General features: G+C 42.0%; 1 long non-coding RNA gene across 1 annotated transcript; it reads left to right on the top strand.

Annotated features, from left to right (window-relative positions):
* Nucleotides 1-402: 402 nt before the first annotated feature.
* On the top strand, nt 403-19881 carry LOC131247348 (uncharacterized). Its single transcript, XR_009171658.1, has 3 exons — nt 403-541; nt 19060-19560; nt 19751-19881. It is a non-coding gene; the product is annotated as an uncharacterized LOC131247348 (long non-coding RNA).
* The last annotated feature ends 1896 nt before the right edge of the window (nt 19882-21777 follow it).

Below are 21777 nucleotides of genomic sequence, written 5' to 3'. Positions count from 1 at the left end.
ACAGTGGATATCAAGTCCCTAGCATTTACATTTGGTGTGGTCCACTTGGGCCTTTGATCTTCCTCATTTTTTAAATGATGACTTATTATTGTAATTTAGAATGAATGGACATATTAGATAAACTACATACATCACGGTGGGCCCCATGAGCCCAAAATAGGACCGTCCAAGCATTGATGGTCCCAAAATATTTGTGGGGTCAAAGGACCCCGAAAATCCCTCATGCCTACCCATAATTTCATTCTCCCTCTCTCGCTCACCCTTGCCCTCTCTCTCCCTTGCCCTCCCTCGCCCTCTCTCCCTCTCTCAATCTTGCTACCATTCTCACGAGCTGCAACAAGTTCACAACCCTAAAATCTCTCTCTCTCTCTCTCTCTCTCTCTCTCTCTCTCTCTCTCTCTCTCTCCCTCTTCTCCCATCAATCTCTCTTCCTCTCGATCAGACTGCTAGCTACGCTCAATTGTAGCAACCCGGTAACCCATCTTCGCTAACAAGGGGTTTGAATCCATTGAGTGCATTGACGAACGGGGTTAAGATAAGGGTTAGGGTTTTGATTTGAGCACATGATTCTTGAAATAGATGTTAATAAAGTGGAAATCTATTCTATTTTTGGATTAAAATGCCAGCCTTATAGAAAAAATGCATGCTCAAGGTTTTTATTCAAGCCAACATTTATACAGGTATGGTCTTCATAGATCTGGTTAATTCATCTTGAAGGCCACAACATGGATTGGGAATGAACTGAAGGGCTACTCCATTGAACAATCTGAACCATCTAATAAGTATGCTTGCCTCCTATTGCATATTATGTGTTGAGCCTGTTGATCATATTTCCAATTTAAATGTACATTTACAAGAAAGTCGTTGGCTAGCTAGGATTTTTTGATTGAGGATATTTTCAGTCCATTGTAAAGCCCCTTTTATTTATGTTTTCTTTTTTCATGAAGACTGGTTGATTTTCAGGAAGATTTTTCTTTCCTTTGATTTTTTATTACATCGAATGTTTTTTTTTCTATTGGATTTGATTTTTCGGAAGGCATTAATTTTTGTTTGTGGCCTTATGTAGTATGGTTTGTGTCACCAAGAATGAAGGATTTAGATTAAGTTGTTGTTTTAAGAAAGGCATGTATGATTTTATTTTTTTAAATGGAGACTAGTTGATTTTCAGGAAGATTTTTCTTTCCTTTGATTTTTTATTACATCGAATGTTTTTTTTTCTATTGGATTTGATTTTTCGGAAGGCATTAATTTTTTATTTTTTTTGTGGCCTTATGTAGTATGGTTGGTGTCACCAAGAATGAAGGATTTAGATTAAGTTGTTGTTTTAAGAAAGGCATGTACGATTACATGATGCTTGTCAGATATTTGATGAAATGGGCTTGTCAAGTTTTGTTGTTTGGATGATGCTTGTTAGATATTCGATGAAATGCCCAAGAGAAATCTTGTTTGGGTAGAAGCAATTCCATTGTTTGTGTATGAAATAAGTATTCTTTTATTCAGTTGTTCTATATAATTTGTGTAGAAGCAATTCCAAAAAAAAAATAAAAAAATAAAAATAAAACACACAGTGTGATTCCACCTCATTGCAAGTCTCCAAATGCAACCTTAGTGCTTTGTTCAAAGTTTATGAATTTAAATGAATTAGAGATAGGGCTCTAGTGCTTTGACATCTCTACTTTTTAATTTCAGAGATGGTTGTTCTGGAAGTTGATAAGATTGGCGAACTTGAATCAATGGGATTTCCAATGGCTTGCACAACAAGGGTACTCCATTATCCTGGTGGGGCAATTGATAAGAAGAGTCTCTTTTCATCTCTACTTTGCATTTTGTAATAGTAAAGTTGCTTTCATATAAGAATGGACAAAGATATGATGCTTGTGATGAAATTTTCTTTTGTATCTCACTAAGAGGTTCCATTTCTTCTACCCAAATCATTGTTGTTGCTGTTATGAGTTTCTGTTTGATGATTCTCTTGGATGTCTATGAACTTATGCACTGGTAAGGTTTTTAAAAGTTGACCAGGTTTAATTCTAGTACTTATCATCTAATATTTTTATCTCCCTTTGTTAGACATTTTGGTTGTGGGCTGGCTTAGTTTGGTGTTAGTCTTAGGAGTTGCGCTTCACTAATTTAAATATATAATTAAATTCTTGTTATGGCAGCCTATCCATTGTATGCAATGTGTTTGATGCGATCATGCATGCATCTGGAAACTGAATTGTGAAGGAGAAAATGAGATTCTTATTATTTAATTTCAGCTTTCCTATTTCTCTCTAACCATAGACACTTTTCTTAGTATCATGCATATTCATGGTTTTCCATTTCCATTGCTTACAAGATTATGTTGCAACAAGATGGTATAAAGCTCTTGAATTGTGTGGATCCTTTTTTCCTGTAAGGTGCATGAATTTTTGTTGGCCAGATATGTGGAATTAGTTTGATAATGCACTAAACTTTACTCTATCCTTCGGTAGTGCTTGTTTCCTTTGCTTCTATTATAAATTTTGTTTATTCTTTCTATCATTACAGTAATTGTTTCAACGATCTTATTTGGAATGGAGCTTCGATATTAGGAACATTGTGTGATCTAGGTTGTATGAATGAAACTATAATAGTTATCAATTGCATCTGGTTTATCTACTTATTGTCAACCATCATTTTTAGTTGCAAAGTTATAATCAAGATCTATTCCTATTTCTCTACTTTCTAGTTTCAGACATAACTTCTTTCAAAATTCACCATGATAAGTGGCCATTCTCTGGCAAATCCATACTTTGACCCTTTTTCTGGTGGTAGAGGGAGATGGAGAGAGAGAGAGAGATCTTAGAACTTTCAAGTGAGTTTCAATCTTCTTCCTACTTTCAATCTTCTTATTCACTCTCTATATAAATGTTAGCTTTGCCATTTCTGTTTTGTTCTCAAATAAATCTCTAGAATTCTTCAAATCCGTTAAGAAACCCTTATGTGAGGAATTCAAAAAATCTAATTTCTCCTCCAAACAATGGAAAAATGATTTCCATTATTTTCATTTTACATCAATTGATTTCTTAGTTTCAAATTCTCGATCATCTGCAAAAGGAGAATTGGGAATTGGCGGGGAATATAAGGAGTTAGGAGTGCCAGGTCTACCTCACTCAACTTGAAAGGAGGTGATAGCAATAAATGATATTCCAAGATGATTTAGATAAAAATTTACCACTAAGGTCATATTTCCATATCATTAATGTCACGCCCCAAACTCAGAAACCGGGCTTACGAAATTTCCGATCGCCGAATCCGGTGCCGATAGCCTCCATAGTACCCCATTCTCTGCTCCCGGCACCCATATACCAATTTCCGATTATGGGATCCTATAAGGAGGATTTTCAACATGAAATTTTTTTTTTTTTGTAAGATGAAGCATAACCATAAGCATAACCCACAAACAACAACTAACAACATCACCACATATCCGCTATAATAAAAAACTTTGAGTACAATGCATAAAGGGAAATACAATATCGATATCAGAAACTCCAGAAGCTCAGCCGCATGCTCCTGCCTTAGCTCGACTGCGTCCTAGTGTCACCTGCACGCATCTATCATGCATAAGCTTATAGAAAGCTTAGAGGGTGGTGTAAGTGTGTGCGCAAGGTAAGTGTCAACTATGCAATATCATAAATGTGGAAACATGCTGGTAAGTACATGAATGCTATGCGGAAATACAGGCAAGTCCATGAATGCTATCAGCCGTACCAAGGTTATGCGATGTAAGGCCTATATGGCTAATATCATATGCAAGATGCAACTCAAGCATACCAAATCCTCATCTAAATCCATGTAACAATACAACTCATCTATGGAATATCACCTGGGTCTAGTACACTCTACACCAGATTGCCGCCCCAACTAGACATGTAACCATGTAAGTGGAAGAGACCTCATTATCTGCCTGGCCGGTAGTCAGTCAACATCTACTCGGCATATCGATAGCAGACCCATTTATGAGCTGGTCAGACTTAGCCTAGCATTGCCCACTACTCTGGGGCGGGTAAGGCCATACCCCCTTCCAACCAGCCACGACACAGTGGGAGATGGGACCTAATGGTATTCAGTACTCGTGCGGTCATACATCTACTTGGTCTCGACATTGGACCATTCTCTTAGTACCATAAGGATTTAGGGTCTTTCACTCAGGGACATCTATGGCGCCCCAATGCTGGAATCAAGAATTTTTGGTATCTAATCCTGTCATCCATGATATGCATGTGGAGGTCACAACCCTGATATCACTAGGGCATACAGTGATCGTATGACACAAATGCAAGGTGCATGAGTCACACTATCCAATCATGCATTGATCCTGTGCGTGTCGTGCGCTCATGTGGGGCAACTCCGTCTCTCAGGAAGTCTCATAATCAATCTTCCCAATGACATATGATATGATCAATCACTCCTCATACCAAGCACATATATGATGCTCATGGGCATGAATCATAAAGTTATACTAAGTATGATCTATGGTAATGATGTACTCTCCTCATAACAAGCATGGGCCTAGATGGCCTACTCATATCAAGTATGGACCTAAGAATAAGGGATGGGCTTCCTCACCTGCTCCATCCCGTAGTAAACTGGGCTTCCCTAAGGGGCCCGATAAGCACAAGGTGGGCCCTACAATGGACGGTGGAAGCATAATCTAAAATGGGGGCCCAACAGTTTGGGTTAACCTAATAAAGTGAGATGGGTTATACTAATAACAGGGGGGCAACAATTTGGTTTAGCCCACTAAGAGGAGATGAGAATGGACCTAAAATGGGCCATAGGGAGGATTACAATGTGGACATTTAACCATCATTGCTCTTACAATGTGGACATTTAACCACTATTGCTCTCAAGGTGTGACCCATTTGGAACCTACATTATAATGGGGTCCATAGTCTTTATACTAACTAGGAAAATGGATGGGCATCATAAACATCATCACATACATCATGGTGGAATCACACATCACAATTGGGCCTCAATGCATAGGCCCCATATGCATCATGATGAGCCTCATCATAAGGGCCTCATACACACCACAATGGGCCTCACACAAGGGCCTCATGTACATCGCCATGGGCCTTATACAAGGGCCTCACATACATCACATTGGTCTTCATTACATGGGCCTCACATATATCACATTAGGCCTCATCACATGGGCCTCACATTCATCACATTGGGCCTCATCACACGGGCCTCACATACATCATATTGGACCTCATAAAACAGCCCATGATCTTAGGCACAATGGGAGGATGGTATGTGTAACACATACATCATAGTGGGCCTTATGGAGCAGCCTATGATTCAGTAAAATAGATGGTCAACATGTGTAACATATACATAAAGGTGGGCCTCACAGGTCAGCCTTATGGTCTAGAAAAAAATAGATGGACAGTGTACTTACAACAAACACATCAAGGTGGGCCTTATACATCACAAAATGGGCCTTATCACAATGGGCCTGCTGGGTGTTCCAAGGGATGAACCACTGATGGACGACCTGTATAAACTATACATCACAGTGGGTTCCACTGGATGTGGGCCATCCAAAAAAAGGGGCTTGCTGCCAGGTCCCCCGAAAACATCATAATGGGGCCAGAAGATTTTAATGGTGGGTGTTTAATCACTGTTGTCCAGCAGTGATCAGCTTGCTGCTAGATGGTATAGATGAAACACATACTTCACGTGGGCCCCACAGCCGTTGGATGGCGTGGGTGCATCACATACTTCACGGTGGTCCCACGTCCAAGCAATGGACGACGTGGGTTAAAACATACATCAGGGTGCGTCCAACACCGTCCCATGCTGGACAGTGTGGACAGCACATACATCACATTAGGTCCCACCGTCCAAGGTCTGGATGGTGTTGATAAAACACTTACATCATGGCAGGCCCCACCACCTCACGTACAGCACGTGCAGGGTGGGTACCACCGTCCTATGTGTGGACGGTGTGGATATACTACACATCATCTCGGTGGCCCCATGTCTAGGCCCTGGATGGACGACGTGGATATGAAACACATACATTGTGGTAAACTCCACCGTCCCTTGCTAGATGGTGGATAGCATAGATGGAACTCATGCATCAGGTGGGGTCCATGTACACGTGGCCCACTTGATTTGAATCAGGGTGATATTTGTATTTTCTCTTCATCTGGGCTTATCTAGACGGACAGGCAATGGGCCCACCGCTGGATGCTGGGCCAGTGAACGGCCTGGATGAAACACATAATACATGCTGGGGGTCCATGGTTGCTGGATGTGGCAGCAATGGACAACAATGTACACATCACGGTGATGTCCATATGGTGGGCCACACGGCCGTAGGCCGAGCTGATATTTGGGTTTTTGCCATCCAAACAGGCCCGTGAGGCTGCTGGACATCGAGCAACATGGATAGCAAGGACGTCCAGCAAATCTGGATGGCTGGACATCGCACACACATCAGGTGGGCCACACACCATCACAAAGAGAGAGGGAAAGAGAGAGAGAGAGAGAGAGAGAGAGAGAGAGAGAGAGACGTGTGGTGGAGAGGCTTCGCCATTATGAGCCCCTCAATACACACATACATCATACATTCATTAAGATGGGTCTCATGATTGGGTGGGCCCTCCAATCAGAAAATTAAGGTGGGGATGCCATCCCCACCACAAATCAAGGGTCTAGATGACCCATCTAAGGTATGGATTTAGATAAACATCATGATGGGGTCCATGGAGAATGGCCCCATCATGGCCATGCATGCATCAACGGTGGGCCCTTGGCCACACCCAAAGGGTCAAGTAGGATCTCCACCATTGATTGGTGGGTCCTACATGCCCCTAATCAAGAGAATAAAAAATCTATGAAAGAAAATGCAAGAACTACTCCTAAACATGGCACCCACTGCAAATTTCTTCCTCCTTCCACCTTAAGGTTCTAAAGCTCTAAGAGAATGGTTTTAATGGTTGAGATAGGATCTTAAGGGCTGGATTAGGGGGAACTAGAGCTTGAAGTGGCTGGCCATGGAGATGGGTTGGGATGTCCAAGCTTTCTCTAGTAAGGGAAAGATGAGAAATGAGGAAGAAAGGGAGGGAAAGAGAGAGATGTAGGGAGATAATCATTGCTTTGTAAGCTAATTATGGTGGGTGTAAGAAGGCATGGATAGCTTGCCATCATAACATGCAAGAGATGGGCTAGTAATCATAACTTGAAATGATTACAAAGCATGCTTGTAAGAGGCATGGATGATGATGTCATCATCATGATTATTCTAGGGAAATGTACTAACTGGAATGGTCCCACAACGTGCTATCCACGGTCATGATGATGTGCGGGCTACATCTCACACTCTAAGTGTTGGATTAGCTCACGAGACGTGGCATCGGAACCGCTGAGATGGCATGGTCACAATGGCATAGGTCTTAGGTCAAGCCGACTCGGGTTGATAAGATGCAACTCAGAGTCGCTCGCAAATGCAATATACAAGTCGCGGGTCACTGAAATTCAACGGAGAGGATCGCAGGATCCTAAGGAATGGAATAATCACTAGGACACAGGTTTGACAGCTCTCCCCTTCTAATAAAAATTTCATCCTCAAAATTTACTATTACGCAGAACAAGACAAGAAGGAAGAGAAAATATAACATCATCTATAGATATATTAATCGATATAATACAAAGCATGATACCAGCACAATCAATCTACAAAAAGATGGGGATAACGCTCTCTGATCTTAACCTCGGGCTCCCAAGATGCCTAATCAGCTCTATGGTGACCCCATTGCACTTTCACCAAAGGAATGACCTTGGTTCGGAAGACCTGCTCCATCCGATCATGGATGCGAACTGGGTGCTCAATGTAGGAAGCATCCTCATGGACCTCAAGTGGCTGCCAATCAATCACGGGAATTGTGTCTGACCTACACTTCCATAGTATAGAAACATGGAATACATTGTAGATGTCAAACAACTCTGGTGGCAAGGCGAGCCTATAGGCCATGGCGCCAACACGCCCAGTGATCTCAAAAGGTCCAATAGATCTCAAGGCAAGCTTGCCCTTCGCTTTAAATTGAACCATGCCCTTCATGGGTGAGACCATGAGATACACTATCCCTAACTACAATCTCCAAGTGACAACGTAGACGATCAGCAAAACTCTTCTACAACTCTAAGCTATGTGCATCCTTTGCCTGATGATATTGATAACCTCTAATGTCTGCTACATAAGCTCGGGGCCTAAGAGACAGTGCTTTCTAATCTCGGCCCAACAACTGGGAGATATATATAGTCTACCATACAAGGCCTCAAAGGGAGACATACCAATAGTCGCCTGATAGTTGTTATTATATACGAACTCAGTCAAGTGTAAATGCCCATCCTAGCTACCCAAGAAGTCGATCACGCAAACCCGAAGCATATCCTCAAGAATCTAGTTGACCCTTTCGGTTTCCCCATCAGTCTGTGGTTGATACGCAGTGTTGAACTGCGAGGCAGACCCCATCGCCTTTTAAAAGCTCCTCCAAAACTGAGATGTGAACCTCTGGTCTCGATCGAAAACGATCAAGACTGGAACACCATGCAGTCTCACAATCTAATCAATAAACAATATGAGAAGTTGGTCCAAATGCCAGGTCACACGAATCACCAAGAAATATGCCGACTTCATCAGACGATCCACAACAACCCAGATGGCATCATGACCGCACTGAGTCCTCGGCAAGCCCATAATGAAATCTGTGGATATGTGCTCCCACTTCAACATCGGGACTCTCAACGGAAGCAATGGACCTGAGGGTCTTTGATGGTCGGCCTTGACACGGTGGTAGGTGTCACACTCGGCCATAAAACTGGCGATCAGGCGCTTCATCCCCGCCCAAAAATATTGTCGCCTGATATCGCGATACATCTTCATCGAGCCAGGGTGGATTGAAAATCTTGATCAATGTGCCTCAGTCATAAGATCTCTACGCAACTCTAGAATATTCGGGACATATAATCGGCCTCTGAAGCGAAGTCCACCATCAAAACCAATCTACCAGTCTAACTGACTCTTAGATGCCGCCTTTGCTCGATAACTCTGAAGTGACTCATCTGACTGCTGAGCCTCGATCACCCTTGCGACAAGAGAGGGTTGAATCAACATAATCGATAACTGAACAATAGAAGACTACAAGTCAAACTCGAAGTCATACGTTGCAATATTCTCAAGCATCTTCCACTCCTGAATCATCATATGTGCCATCAGGCCTCGTGGCTGATGACTAAGGGCATTTACCACCACGTTCGCCTTGCCCAGGCGGTATTGAAGATCAAAATCATAGTTCTTTAGGAGCTCCATCCAACATCTCTGCTGCATGTTCAACTCGGATTGTGAGAAGAGTTACTTCAAGCTCTTGTGGTCGGAGAAGAGTTCGAACCTGACCCCCATAAAGATAATGTCTCCACACCTTCAGTGCGAAGATGACTACTGTCGGCTTTAAATTATGCGTGGGGTAGTTCAGCTCATGGACCTTGAGCTAGAAAGACGCATAAGCCACTGGATTCCCGTGTTGCATCAAGACAACACTCAAACTGATATGCGAGGCATTGGTAAACAACATAAATCCATCATTCCCAGAGGAAAGAGTGAGGACAGGAGTAGACGTGAGGTGGTCCTTCAACTCCAAAAATACTTGCTCACAAGTGTCACTCCACACAAACTCTACACCCTTTTGGGTCAATCTCGTCAGTGGTGTTATGATACGGGAGAATCCTTTAATAAAGCGTCGATAATATCCCACCAAACTAAGAAAATTGTGGATCTCGAATGCGTTCGTAGGATGGCCCCACTGACGCATTACATCTATCTTCGAGGGGTTCGCTGCGACACCCTCTCTCATCATCACGTGACCGAGGAACTTTATCGTCTCTTGTCAAAACTTCTCTAGCTTCCCATACAGTTGGTGGGCATGGAGGGTCTATAGTGCAATCTCTAGATGCTGCTCATGGTCCTCGCGGGTCCTTGAATATATTAGAATGTCGTCGATGAAGACCACAACAAACTGATTGAGATAACGACGAAAGACCTCATTCATCAATTGCATGAAAACAGTGGGCGCATTGTTCAGTCCGAAGGACATGACCTGTAAGACCCGTATCCTAGTCTGTACTATTCCTTCGACTTACGCGATCCTTCCCGTCGAATTTCGGCAACCTCCAACGTACAATCGATGTTTGCGCGCGACCCTAAGTTGTAACCCATAGAACTAAGTCAGTTTAATCCAAGACTTGTATCATTCTAACCACACCGTGCCGCGGTTCCAACGCTGCGTCTTGTATACCGATCCGATACCCTGGCAAGGGAGATGTGGGCAGGCGTTTATTTCGAAAAAATCACCGCATGTTTACAATCCCAAGAGAATCTCTACAACATGTCCCATCAATCAATTAATCAAAGCTTTCTTTCTACTTAAAGTCAACTCTTTCTCACCTTCTCTCTTACACACCCATACATGTCAAGTACACCATCACCTCACATCCATCACTCCATCACCCATCACTTCTCTTACAACCACCCTCTCTCTCTCTCTCTTCACATTTTCCAAGCACCCAAATGAGCTCATGTCCAACATTTTCAAGGAGAGAAAGTGCATGTGTGTGGCCCACTTTCTCATCCTAGCCATTCAAACCTCATCATCTTTCGTCAAAGTGAAGCACAAGGAGATCGGCGTTCCATCGAATCAAGAAGATCAAACGGTGGGTGTTTATTAGGCTAGATTTTTCATGTTTTGATGATGGGCCAAGTGAGGCCTACCAATTGATGGTATGGATCTCACTTTGAACCCTAGGTGTGGGCGATGGCCCACCTTGATCCTCATAATCATTTTATGATGGGGCCATTCTCCATGGACCCCATCATGATGCTTATTTTCCTTGCATGGATAGGGTCATCTAGACCTTACATTTCGGTGGAGAATGTATCTCCACCGTTGATTTTGATCGGTGGGCCCTTATGTAATGGGACCCACTTAATGTATGTTGTAAATCATAGAAGGGAGGGCCCATAGTGTCGAGGTCCTTCCATCACTCGATCTTTCTCTTCCTCTCTCTCTCTCTTTCCCTTGTCCATGGCCTCATGATGTGTGTATTTTATTCAAGTGTTCCACCTTCGTGGGATCCACTTGATGGACGTGTTGGATCCATCCGCCCAAACCATGTGGGCCCTTGGGTGATGAGAAGACACAAATATCATATTGATTTTTAAGTGAGGCCACGTCCATGTGGGACCCACCTTGAAGAGCATTTAAACCGTCCAGCGTCCAGAGACGCTGGATGTGTTTAGTGTAGTGTGAGTAGGCGGTGGGTGTACTAGCAACATCAGTAAGACAATATATATATATATATATATATATAATAGCTTGGTTAAACTTTTTGGGTGGGCCACTCATATAGGCCCCACCTTTACGTATCAATCCAATCCACACCGTCCATTCCATTCTCCAGCTCATTTTAGGCGTTGAGTCGAAAAATGTAGCTGATTCGATTTTCTAGTGGACCATAACATAGCAAACAGTAGTTTTTACCATTGAAATCCACCTTGATGTTTCTACCCACCAAAACATATTGCATATTGGGCTTGTTTGGTCTGTCTTGAATCCTGGAATCTAATGGTTAGGTTGGATTCACCTGATGCGGGCCCCACCTAGGAAAAACCCCAGGATAACCCATAATAAAAGAAAAAAAGAAAAGGGGAGAGAGGGCAGCAGCAGGTGCTGCTGCCTCTGACCGTCCTCTGGACGCGCAGCACGTCCAACGATGTGCACGGGCAGGGACGTGGTCCCATGTGTGGATCCCACCATGATGTGTGCTGCACATCAACACCGTGCATTTGTCGGGTCCCCTTTGGGACAATGGACCCTCCAAAGATTAGTCGTATACACAACTTAGATGGCCCACACGGCAGGGAACAGTGTGATTGAACGTCTGCCTTTGAAACCCTTTTAGGTATCCTAGAAGTTTTGGATAAGCGTGAAATTTATTTTCCCTCTTCATCTGGGTCCACGTGACCTTATCAATGGATTGGATGGTATATAAACGTTATGGTCGGCCCCACATGGGACCCACAATAATGTATGTGTTTTATTCACACCATCCAGGCGAACGGTGGAACCCACCACGGTGTATGTGTTTTATACACGCCGTCCACCCATTCTATAGGGACGGTGGGTCTCATTGCTATTGACATCAGCAAGGTCTTTGGGACCCATGTGTGATGTATGCATACCACACCGTCCACACCACTGGACGGTGGGACCCCCCTGTGATGTATGTGTTCTCTCCACACCGTCCATTCTTATGGGACCACCATGATGCATGTGTTGCATCCAAGCCGTCCAACCATTTGGCAAGCTCGTTTTAAGGCTTGGGGTTAAAAATAAGACAGATCTAGAATCTCGTGGACCACACTATAGAAACAGTGTTGGATTGAATGTCCACCATTAAAACCTTTGGATTATAAGGTTGGACTAATATGATATTTGCTTTTCCTCTAAATCCATGTCCTTGTGACCTTATGAATGATTGGACGAGAAATAAATGCTATGGTGGGCTTGGGAATTTTAATAGTGGAAGTCATCATCACCATTTATATTTGGGTGTGGTCCATTTAATGTACATATGGGGCCCATTGGTGTGGCCCATTTAATGTACATATGGCCCAGGTGATGTGGCCCATTTTCCATATGAGGGCCCATGGGTTGAGGCCCATTGTGCTGTATTTGGAGCCCATGGGTTAAGGCCCATTGTGATGTATTAGGGTCTGTGGGTTAAGGCCCATTTAATATATTTAAGGCCCGTGGGTCGAGGCCCAATGGGATGTATACAAGGTCTATTGCATTGTGTGATTCCACCATGGGTTATGTAATGACATTTATAGCGAGTCATGCCTTGGGAACAATGTTGGTTTGACGTCCACATTGTAAGAATAATGTTAGTTAAATGTCTATATTATAACTCTCCCTAGGGCCCATTAATAAGCCCATACTTGTTGTGTGCAGGCCATCAAGGCCCATCTTCGTTGTGAGGATAGGTCATCACCATATAAAATGTTTAGTGTAACTCCATGATTCATGCCCATACGCATCATATGTATGCCTGATATGAGGAATGTTTGATCATAACATACGCCATTGGGCAGACTATTTACTGGACTACTTATGAGATGGAGTGGCCACATTATTACGTTGTACACGCATGATTACTGCATGACTGGATAGTATGACTCATGCATCTCGCATATATGTGACTTGATCATTATATGCCTTAGCAACATCAGGGTCGTGGCCTCCACAAGCACATCATAGATGGCTAAATGGGACACTAGAAATACTTGGTTCTAGCACTATGGGCACTTAGGATGTCCTTGGGTGAAAGTCCCAGAATCCTCCGAGGCCAAGAGATGCTCCAATGTCTAGACCGAGTGTAATATGAGCGCCGGTGCCTATACCATGAGGCTGTGTCTCCCACTGTGTCATGGTCGGTTGGAAGGGGGTGTGACCTTATCCGCCTGAGTGAAGGGGCTATAAGCTAGGCTGAGTATGCTCGTAAATGGGTCCACTATCGATGAGCCGAGTAGGTATTAGCAGACTGTTGGCTAGGCAGATAGTGAGGTCTCTTCCACTCGTAGGGTTATGCAGGTAGGGAGGAGGCAGTTAGTGTGGAGTGTAATAGACGCCGATGATTTCCCCAGAGTGCAACCGTACTGATATATGGACTTATTGAGCAGGGATTGCATATCCATTCATTCATTTATTCACTATCCACTTGGGCTGGTGGTGCATAACTATTTGTTATGTGTACCTTCGCATTGCCAGGATTTCGGTTGGGCGCGCGACTAACCTAAGATCAGGAGTTTACCACATTGAGTCTGACTATCCAAATTTAGGTATGGGACTGGTTTGGATAGAAGTCCCTTGTGATGGACCTCATAGCCTGCGAAACTACGTACTATCATCTCGACTTCACATGGTCATTTCATTTGCACCGCATATTATATTGCATCCGCAGTACTTAGCATTTTGGGTTATTATGTTTTTGCACTTATATGGCCTAAATGAGGTTGATGATATTCGTGGCTCATCAGGATTTGCATATTGCATTGCATCCTCAGCATCTGTTATTGTCTTATTATGTTTTGCATCGCATAGCCTTGGTACGGCTGATAGCACTCATGGACTTACTGCATATTTTCGCTTACTCTGATATCGTATAATTCATGATCTTGTCAGTATTTCTGCTTACTCCGAGGATGTATGATTTATGGACTTTATGGTATACTTGGCACTTATCTTGTGCACACACTTTCACCACCCTCTAAGGTTTTGTAAGCTTATGCATGATAGATGTGTACAGGTAATGTTAGGTTGCAGCAGGGTGGAGCTTGGAGCATGTAACTGACTTATGGAGCTTGGATTTGACATATGTATTTTTCTTTCAGCACTGTATTCAAATGATTATATTAGTGGATATGTGATAATGATGTTGCCTTTGTGATTTGGGTAAACTTATGGTTATGCTCCATTACAAAAAAAAAAATCATTCTGAAAATCCTCCTTGTAGGATCCCAGGATCGGAATCTGGCATATGATTGCCGGGAGCCGAGAATGGGGCACTATGGAGGCTATCGGCACTGGATTCGGTGATTGAGAATTTTGTGAGCACGTTTTCCGAGTTTGGAGCGTGACATGACCTGAAACTCAAAATGACCATAGCATGTCCTGAAAGCTGTCTTCGGGATGTCTTCCTCACGGACCCAAATCTAATGGTAACCAGACCGCAGGTCAATCTTCGAAAAGAATTGTGCAAGATCAAATAAATCATCGATCCTCGGGAGCGAATACTTGCTCTTGATCGTGACCCGGTTGAGCTCGCAATAATCCACGCAGAGCCTTAATGAGCTACCCTTCTTCCTGACGAATAGTACCGGCTCTCCCCACGACAAACTGCTTGGACGAATGAAGTTTAGCTCACGCAACTCATCCAACTACTATTGCAGCTCCCGTAACTCCATCGGTGCCATACGATACGGGGCCTTCGAGATAGGTACGGTACTAGGCACAAGATCAATCTGAAACTCAATATGCCAATGAGGCGGCAACCCCAGGATCTCCTGGAATACATTAGGGACATCACAGACAATCGACAACTGATCAATGCTCACTGCTACGGGCTCCTCTACAGCACATGACATCAAACAAGATAGCAGCTCTCCTCCGGACTCAGCTACAAACTGGAACTGTGGCAAGCCGAGTATACAGAATGTGACTATCCTCGCAGAGCAGTACAGAATGGCATGGTACTTGGCGAGCCAATTCATACCCAGGATGACGTCAAACTCTAACATTTGGCAGCACAAAATGGCCAGCGAGCAAGAAGATCTCTCCAACCAACACGGGGCAAGACGAACAGAAGTGGCCTAACACTGCGGTCTTCCCCAAGGGAGTCGACATTGACAATCCCTCGTGGGCAGACTCTATAGCCAATCCAATCGAACGACAGAAGTCCTCGGATATGAAAGAGTGTGAAGCACCAGAATTGAATAGAACTCGAGCTATGGATATAAAGACAGGAAGAATACCCTCAACGACCCCTCTGAAAGACTGTAGGTCCTGCTAAACTGCATAGAATCTAGCCTGAGTTAGCTGGGGAGGTGTCTGTCCCTTCTTAGGTCTATGCTGCTGCTTCTGCTGCCACTACCGCTGTAGGTTGGGGCCTCTGCGGTGGAAGTGGCTGCGGTCGTTGCTGATGCGGTGGAAGCTATTGTGGTGCTCTCGACTGCTGCTACTGCTGAGGGCGAGGACACTTCTTGTCTACGGTGTCCAACCCCACTGCATCCATAACAAGTGCCCATAAATGACTTCTAAGGTGGTGCTGAAGGTGATGCTGGTACTGCTGGTGCTCTGGCGGCTGGGCGGGCTGTACGCCTCTGCTGTGATCGGGACTGCTGCTGTTGGGAGCCACCGGAGGGGGCCCTCCTCTTCCAGTCTCTCATTTGACCCCAATCCCTTTGCGAACTGTCCCACTGAGCCTCATAAACCTGGGCCCTCTGGACTACCTCCTCAAAAGTCTAAAGCATATGGCCAACAACACGACCCCTAAGATCATAACATAAGCCGTTCTCAAAACGGCGGGCCTTCCGCCCCTTATCATCAACCAAATACAGCGTGAACCTCAACACCGCGACAAAATGGGCCTCGTACTTAGCTACGGTCATATCTGCCTGCACCAGAGTCTCGAACTCTAGTGCACGTTGCTGACAAATGTGGTTGGAGAAATACTGTTGGTCAAATCAGAACACGAAATCGTCCCAAGTCCAAACGAAATCGACTCCTACAGCATGGGCGACGGAGGCCCACTAATGCTCGGCCTCACCCTCAAGTATATACACTGCCAATGGGACCCACTACTGGGTCGTACAACTCATGGTCTCGAACATCTTCTCCACTTGGGAGCGCCACCTCTCTGTTGCAAACGGATCGGGCTCTCCCTGGAATCGTGGGGGATCGAGCCGAAGAAAATCTCACAATAGGGGGCTTATGTGCTCCTGATCTGCCTACTCCGGGGTTTCAGCAGGGCACCTGCCCTGCCCATGGAGGGCGGTTGTCACATCCTAGAGCATCTGCTGCAACTAATCAGCACTAACTGACATGGTAGGGGTAGTGCTGGTCTCGGACGGAGGCTTAGGATCTGCAGGAGTCTTGGGCATGGGAACAGGAGGCTCAAGTGGGGGAACGGGAACTGCGAGTGGTGGAATAAGAATCTTAGGCGGAGAATGGAAACCTCAAGCGGTGGAGTGGGGGCCGCTCGGGTCGCTCGGATGCCTCAAGAGCCTCGGGTGCCTCGCCTAGGCGGCATGACCTATAGAAAGGAGCAAGGGGGCCTATCAGCCTTGAGAACTCTTGAGGGCACAGAGAACTAAATCGAATGGTTACGAAATCAGGACCTACTCATCCTAAGTTCATAGCAGATATGTGATGTTGTTCATAGTTATTCCCAAGTTATGCTCTGATATCAACTCCTGTCACGTCCCAGGATCGAAACTTGGTATATGGGTGTAAGGAACTGAGAATGGGGTGCTAGGGAGGCTGTCGGCACCAGATTCGGCAATCGGAAATTTTGTGAGTCCGGTTTCTGAGTCTAGGGCGTGCCAAGTAACCTCTATTTAATCACTCCACTCCTGGGATAGTGACACATTAAACCATTATTTGTAGGAATATCAATTAAATTACAATATCATTAATTTATTGACTTTTTAGATGAAAATTCTAGCTAACTTCTCAGGTCTTCCTCTTCTTCAGAGATGGTGAGAATGCTAACCCCATTATACTTTATAACTATTCATTGTAGGGTGTATGATCTCGATCATCTCCTCCACCACAACATCACTTAGGTCTTCTTGTATATGGTTGGAGATTCAGTTTAGTTTTTTGTTCATTTGAATATCAAAATGTTCGAATTTTGCAAGTGGGTCTTGCTTGGATTGTAATTCTTTCTTCAGAATCTCAAAGAATTTGAATTTTACTAGTTGGCTTGCTTGAATATGGTTGGAAGTTTAGTTGCTTTTTTGTTTATTTGAATCTCAAAAAGTTTGATTTTGCAAGTGGGTTTTCGTATTTTTTTGGATTGCGTTTCTGTTTTTGGAGTTCAAGAAAATTTGGATTTCGCAAGTTGGTCTGCTTGAATGTGGTTGGAGATTTAGTCGTTTCTGTGTTTCTATTCATTTAGATTCATATAGAGTTTGGATTTTGTAGGTGGGTCTGCTTGAATCTGCTAGGAAATTTTAGTTGTTTTGACCCCCTTTTTTTTTGGGTTGTTTGAATTTCAAAATATTCAATTCTTAAAAAATTGAATTTTGCAAGTAGGTCTTTTTGTTCATTGGAGTCTAATTATTTGTTTTCTCATTCAAACCTATGGAAGAGCATAATCTTTCACTATATTTGATTCCTGCATTATTAGTTCATCAACAAGACCTCTTGAAAAGGTAACACTGTCTTTTTGTTATCGTCCAGTTTTTATTTTTCCTTTAATAGGGATTGCCCTGCTTTCTAATTTTATCATAGACTATTAGTTTTTGTGTTGTGCTAGTCCATGAATACTAAAATGAAGAAAATGAGGGCTAAAAATTAGCGAAAATGTACTACACAAACCAAAAGCCCTCATCCTGAAGAGGTGGTTTGATTTTGTTCACTGATAATCCAAGCAAGACTAAGAATGGTTATAATTTCACTACTGATTAGTTTTTGGTTTTTGTAGTTCTTAAAAGACTAGAAATTTGTAGTTTTCTCAGTCTTCCATCACTCTTAGAAATTTGTAGAAAGTTAGCTTTATGATAAATACTGAAAAGTCAGTAATTAATGTTGTTTAGAAGATTATTTCCCCTTGCCTTGCTGATGTGGTTTTTAAACCACAACCCACCCTTGCCTTGCTGATGTGGTTTTTAAACCACAACCCACTCTACCAAATGATGTGTTTGCTTTTCCTCCATTCGTTGCCAAATAAAATATCTTTGGAGGCTTCCTACCTCTTCACGGCACCCAACAATGGAATAATGACATTGTCATTAAGTAAACATGGCACTTAGAAAACACTGGTTTGATGAGAGTAATTCAGCCTCCAGACAAATTAAATATATATATATATATTTTTTATATAGACAAATTCATTACCAAAATGTTCCTAGATCTTTATTTTTATTGAACAATCGCTGCCCCTTTCTTGATATATTTCGATTATTATGAATAAACGTGCCATTAAAAGAAGGAAAAGTTTTCCAAAGAATTGGACCGAAAGTTGGTGGTGAGATATTGCTAAATGATTTCAAATATGTCCCAAATTTTCCTAGAACTATAAAAATTATTCATTTTACTTTCAAATGACCCTAAGTTTTTTATTGACATCAGCCGTCAATAAGATGAATTTGAAAATTGTTGAGTTAATCAGTAATTCTCTAATGTTATTGCTTCTTATATCGTGACATGACTTCTAATGGTGTTTGTTTTTACTTAAAAGGATGTTTCAAAGTGGGAAGAAGATGCAGATGAGTACATCAGGAAAAATCTTCTATCTGATCTTGTATGCGAGTTTGCTTTTTATTGAATGTGCCCTTTTAAATCACCTTTGTTTTGCATTTAACTTCCTTTTATTTCACTACTTTTGATCTTATTAGAGGTCATTTCTCCTTACAGGAAGAAGCTTCCGGATGGAACGAAGATCCCTTTACTGCAAGGAAAGGTGTGATAAGTTTACTTGGCGTTATTTCAATGTCAAAGGTCAGTCTTCCTTAGAAATCATAGTTAACAAAATAATCTTCACTATATAATGAATTTTTAGTTTCATTTCTGGTTTGCAGGGGCCTCCAATTTCTATAGGTTCGGTGAAACGCAAAAAAGGTGATAAAAATAATGGAAAAGAACAACGCATCTTTGTGATGGAGTTGTTAGTGATATCATTTTTATCCAAGTTTCCCATTCCCTTGGATGTTGTTCTGAACCCATCTAGGACTTCAAATGAGTAACTTTGCAAGGAGTTGGTCTCTTAAAAAGGAAATTATCATCTTCATGTACAATCAAACTATTAAGTTTAAAAGTTAAAATATAACCATGGGTTTTGTTATTGGTGGTGTGTGATTATTTGTTCCTCAATGCATAGGCAACAAAACTATCCAAATTTCCTAACATTTTGTATTTGCCTTTTCTTGCAGATTTGCTTGTGTCGGTGATGTTGTTTTGGCTCCTCATGATATGATGAGCGATGTCTTTCTAGAAATGGGGAAGATGTCAAAGTATGGTGGCTGTGAAGGTTTTGCTAGCTTTTCATTTATACTTTGGGAGGGACTTTAAGTCTTGTGAGGTTACTGGGGTCTAAAGCTGGGGTCTTTTCGTCCACTAATTCTCCAAAAAGTGATCCGAACAAATTTCAAGGCATTTTGTAATATCACGAGATTTGTATGGTTAAAATCTCTATTACATATTGTAATGCCGGCATTTTTTTAAATAAAATTTTAATTTTAATTTTGAGTGGGAAAGACATCCACTGATTTCATTATCATTCCTCTTATATCTCTTTATTCAAAACTTTCCTCGTACCTCGTAGTCCTCCAACAAACCCTCTCTCTTAAAAAGAGAGTGTGTAGAGCGAGAATCCTATCAAAACTTAAATAGCCAAATAAAAGAAAAAACCTGTATAAATTTATTTATTATTATTATTTTTTTAAAGGAAAGTGGTAAGGTGGTTTTTAGAATTCGTTTATTTAGGTTACTGTAACTTTTTTTTTTGTTTTCTTTATGCAATAATTAATTTGGCATTGATCTATACATTGGACGAATTGAATCAATCAAACATCCATTATGTTGGTATAATTCATCTATGTGGAATGGTACATTGGTGCACATGCTTTGGGGCTAATGTGCAGAAGGTGAGATTTTTTCATGATGGACAGTGATCGGTATGATCTGTACAGTTTATGGGTATTCTAATGCCCAATTATGTAATATTTTTAAGAATCAGACCAATCTGATACCTTAACTGTATCGATCATAAATCTACTAATATTCCTTAATCTAACGAAATTGAATTAATACTGGAAGAGTAATTCTCTACACAAGTTATAACTTGGCACAAAGATTAATATATTAGTATAATCAATTATCTGAGTTACTGTATTAATGCAATATATATGTTGAATTATTAACTGGACATGAATTGAATGATATACTTATATTACTAGATAGTATGAGGCTATGTCGATTCCAATGTAATAATTGAAATGATCTATATAATATATGATTCACGATTACTTGATATACTTGTGCATCTATCAATTGCATGTACAACACGTGCTTAATTTTTGGGGAAGCTCCTTAGATGTTATACCTAATAGAATTGTTGCCAGAAGCCCACTATACTAGTGGAAGCCTACTCAAGAGTAGATGCGAGCTTTGCCTATGCCTACTAAATGGTAGAACTTGTCAATGCGCATATGTGGGTTGATGGATTTCCAATTCAAGCAAGTGGATGAATTCTCACTTGATGCATTCACGCATTACATAATATTTACATTTTTCTAAAATTATATTGTGTATGATTATTGACATTTTATTATAATTTGATGTGAAGAACCATGTCGGGAATTCTCACTAGGCTTGACCAGCTTACCTTGTATTGATATAAAACTATACAGATGTGATTGAGGGTGAGCCAGTGGCTCAAGAGCAGGAATACATGATCGAGCCAGAAAAGGACTAGCCCTACTTGACAGAGGAATAATTTGCTGCCTTAAATTGATCATGATTATCACTTTAATTATATTTGATGTTCTTAGATTATTAATTATTTCTTTCAAGTTATTGAATAAAATTTATTTCATTTCATAAAACCCCAAATGGAATGGTCCTTAACTATGTTCATAACTGATTATTAGAATGGATGATCGATTTCTTATTTATGAGATGTTACTGAGTATAAATAGAATTTATATTTATGGTAGAACTACTAGCTAAGTGAAATTTTGTAAGCATATCTAATAGTTTAAGCACACTTAGTGTATAAGTCATGATGTGGATCTCGGGTTCGAAGTATACGCCAAGTACCCAAAATCTGGATTGTGACACATATACCCTAAGTGGGTAAGCTAATCGCCATCATCCACACGTCTTATGACCATTCCCATGGCAGCCTAATTTAATTTTATTTTATGGTGGTTTGGTGCATGGGAGAAACCTCAACCCT

The sequence above is a fragment of the Magnolia sinica genome, chromosome 5 (assembly GCF_029962835.1).
Source record: "Magnolia sinica isolate HGM2019 chromosome 5, MsV1, whole genome shotgun sequence".
NCBI classification, from domain to species: domain Eukaryota; kingdom Viridiplantae; phylum Streptophyta; class Magnoliopsida; order Magnoliales; family Magnoliaceae; genus Magnolia; species Magnolia sinica.
Note: the sequence above shows the minus strand (reverse complement) of the source record. Positions and strands in the feature narration are given on the sequence as shown.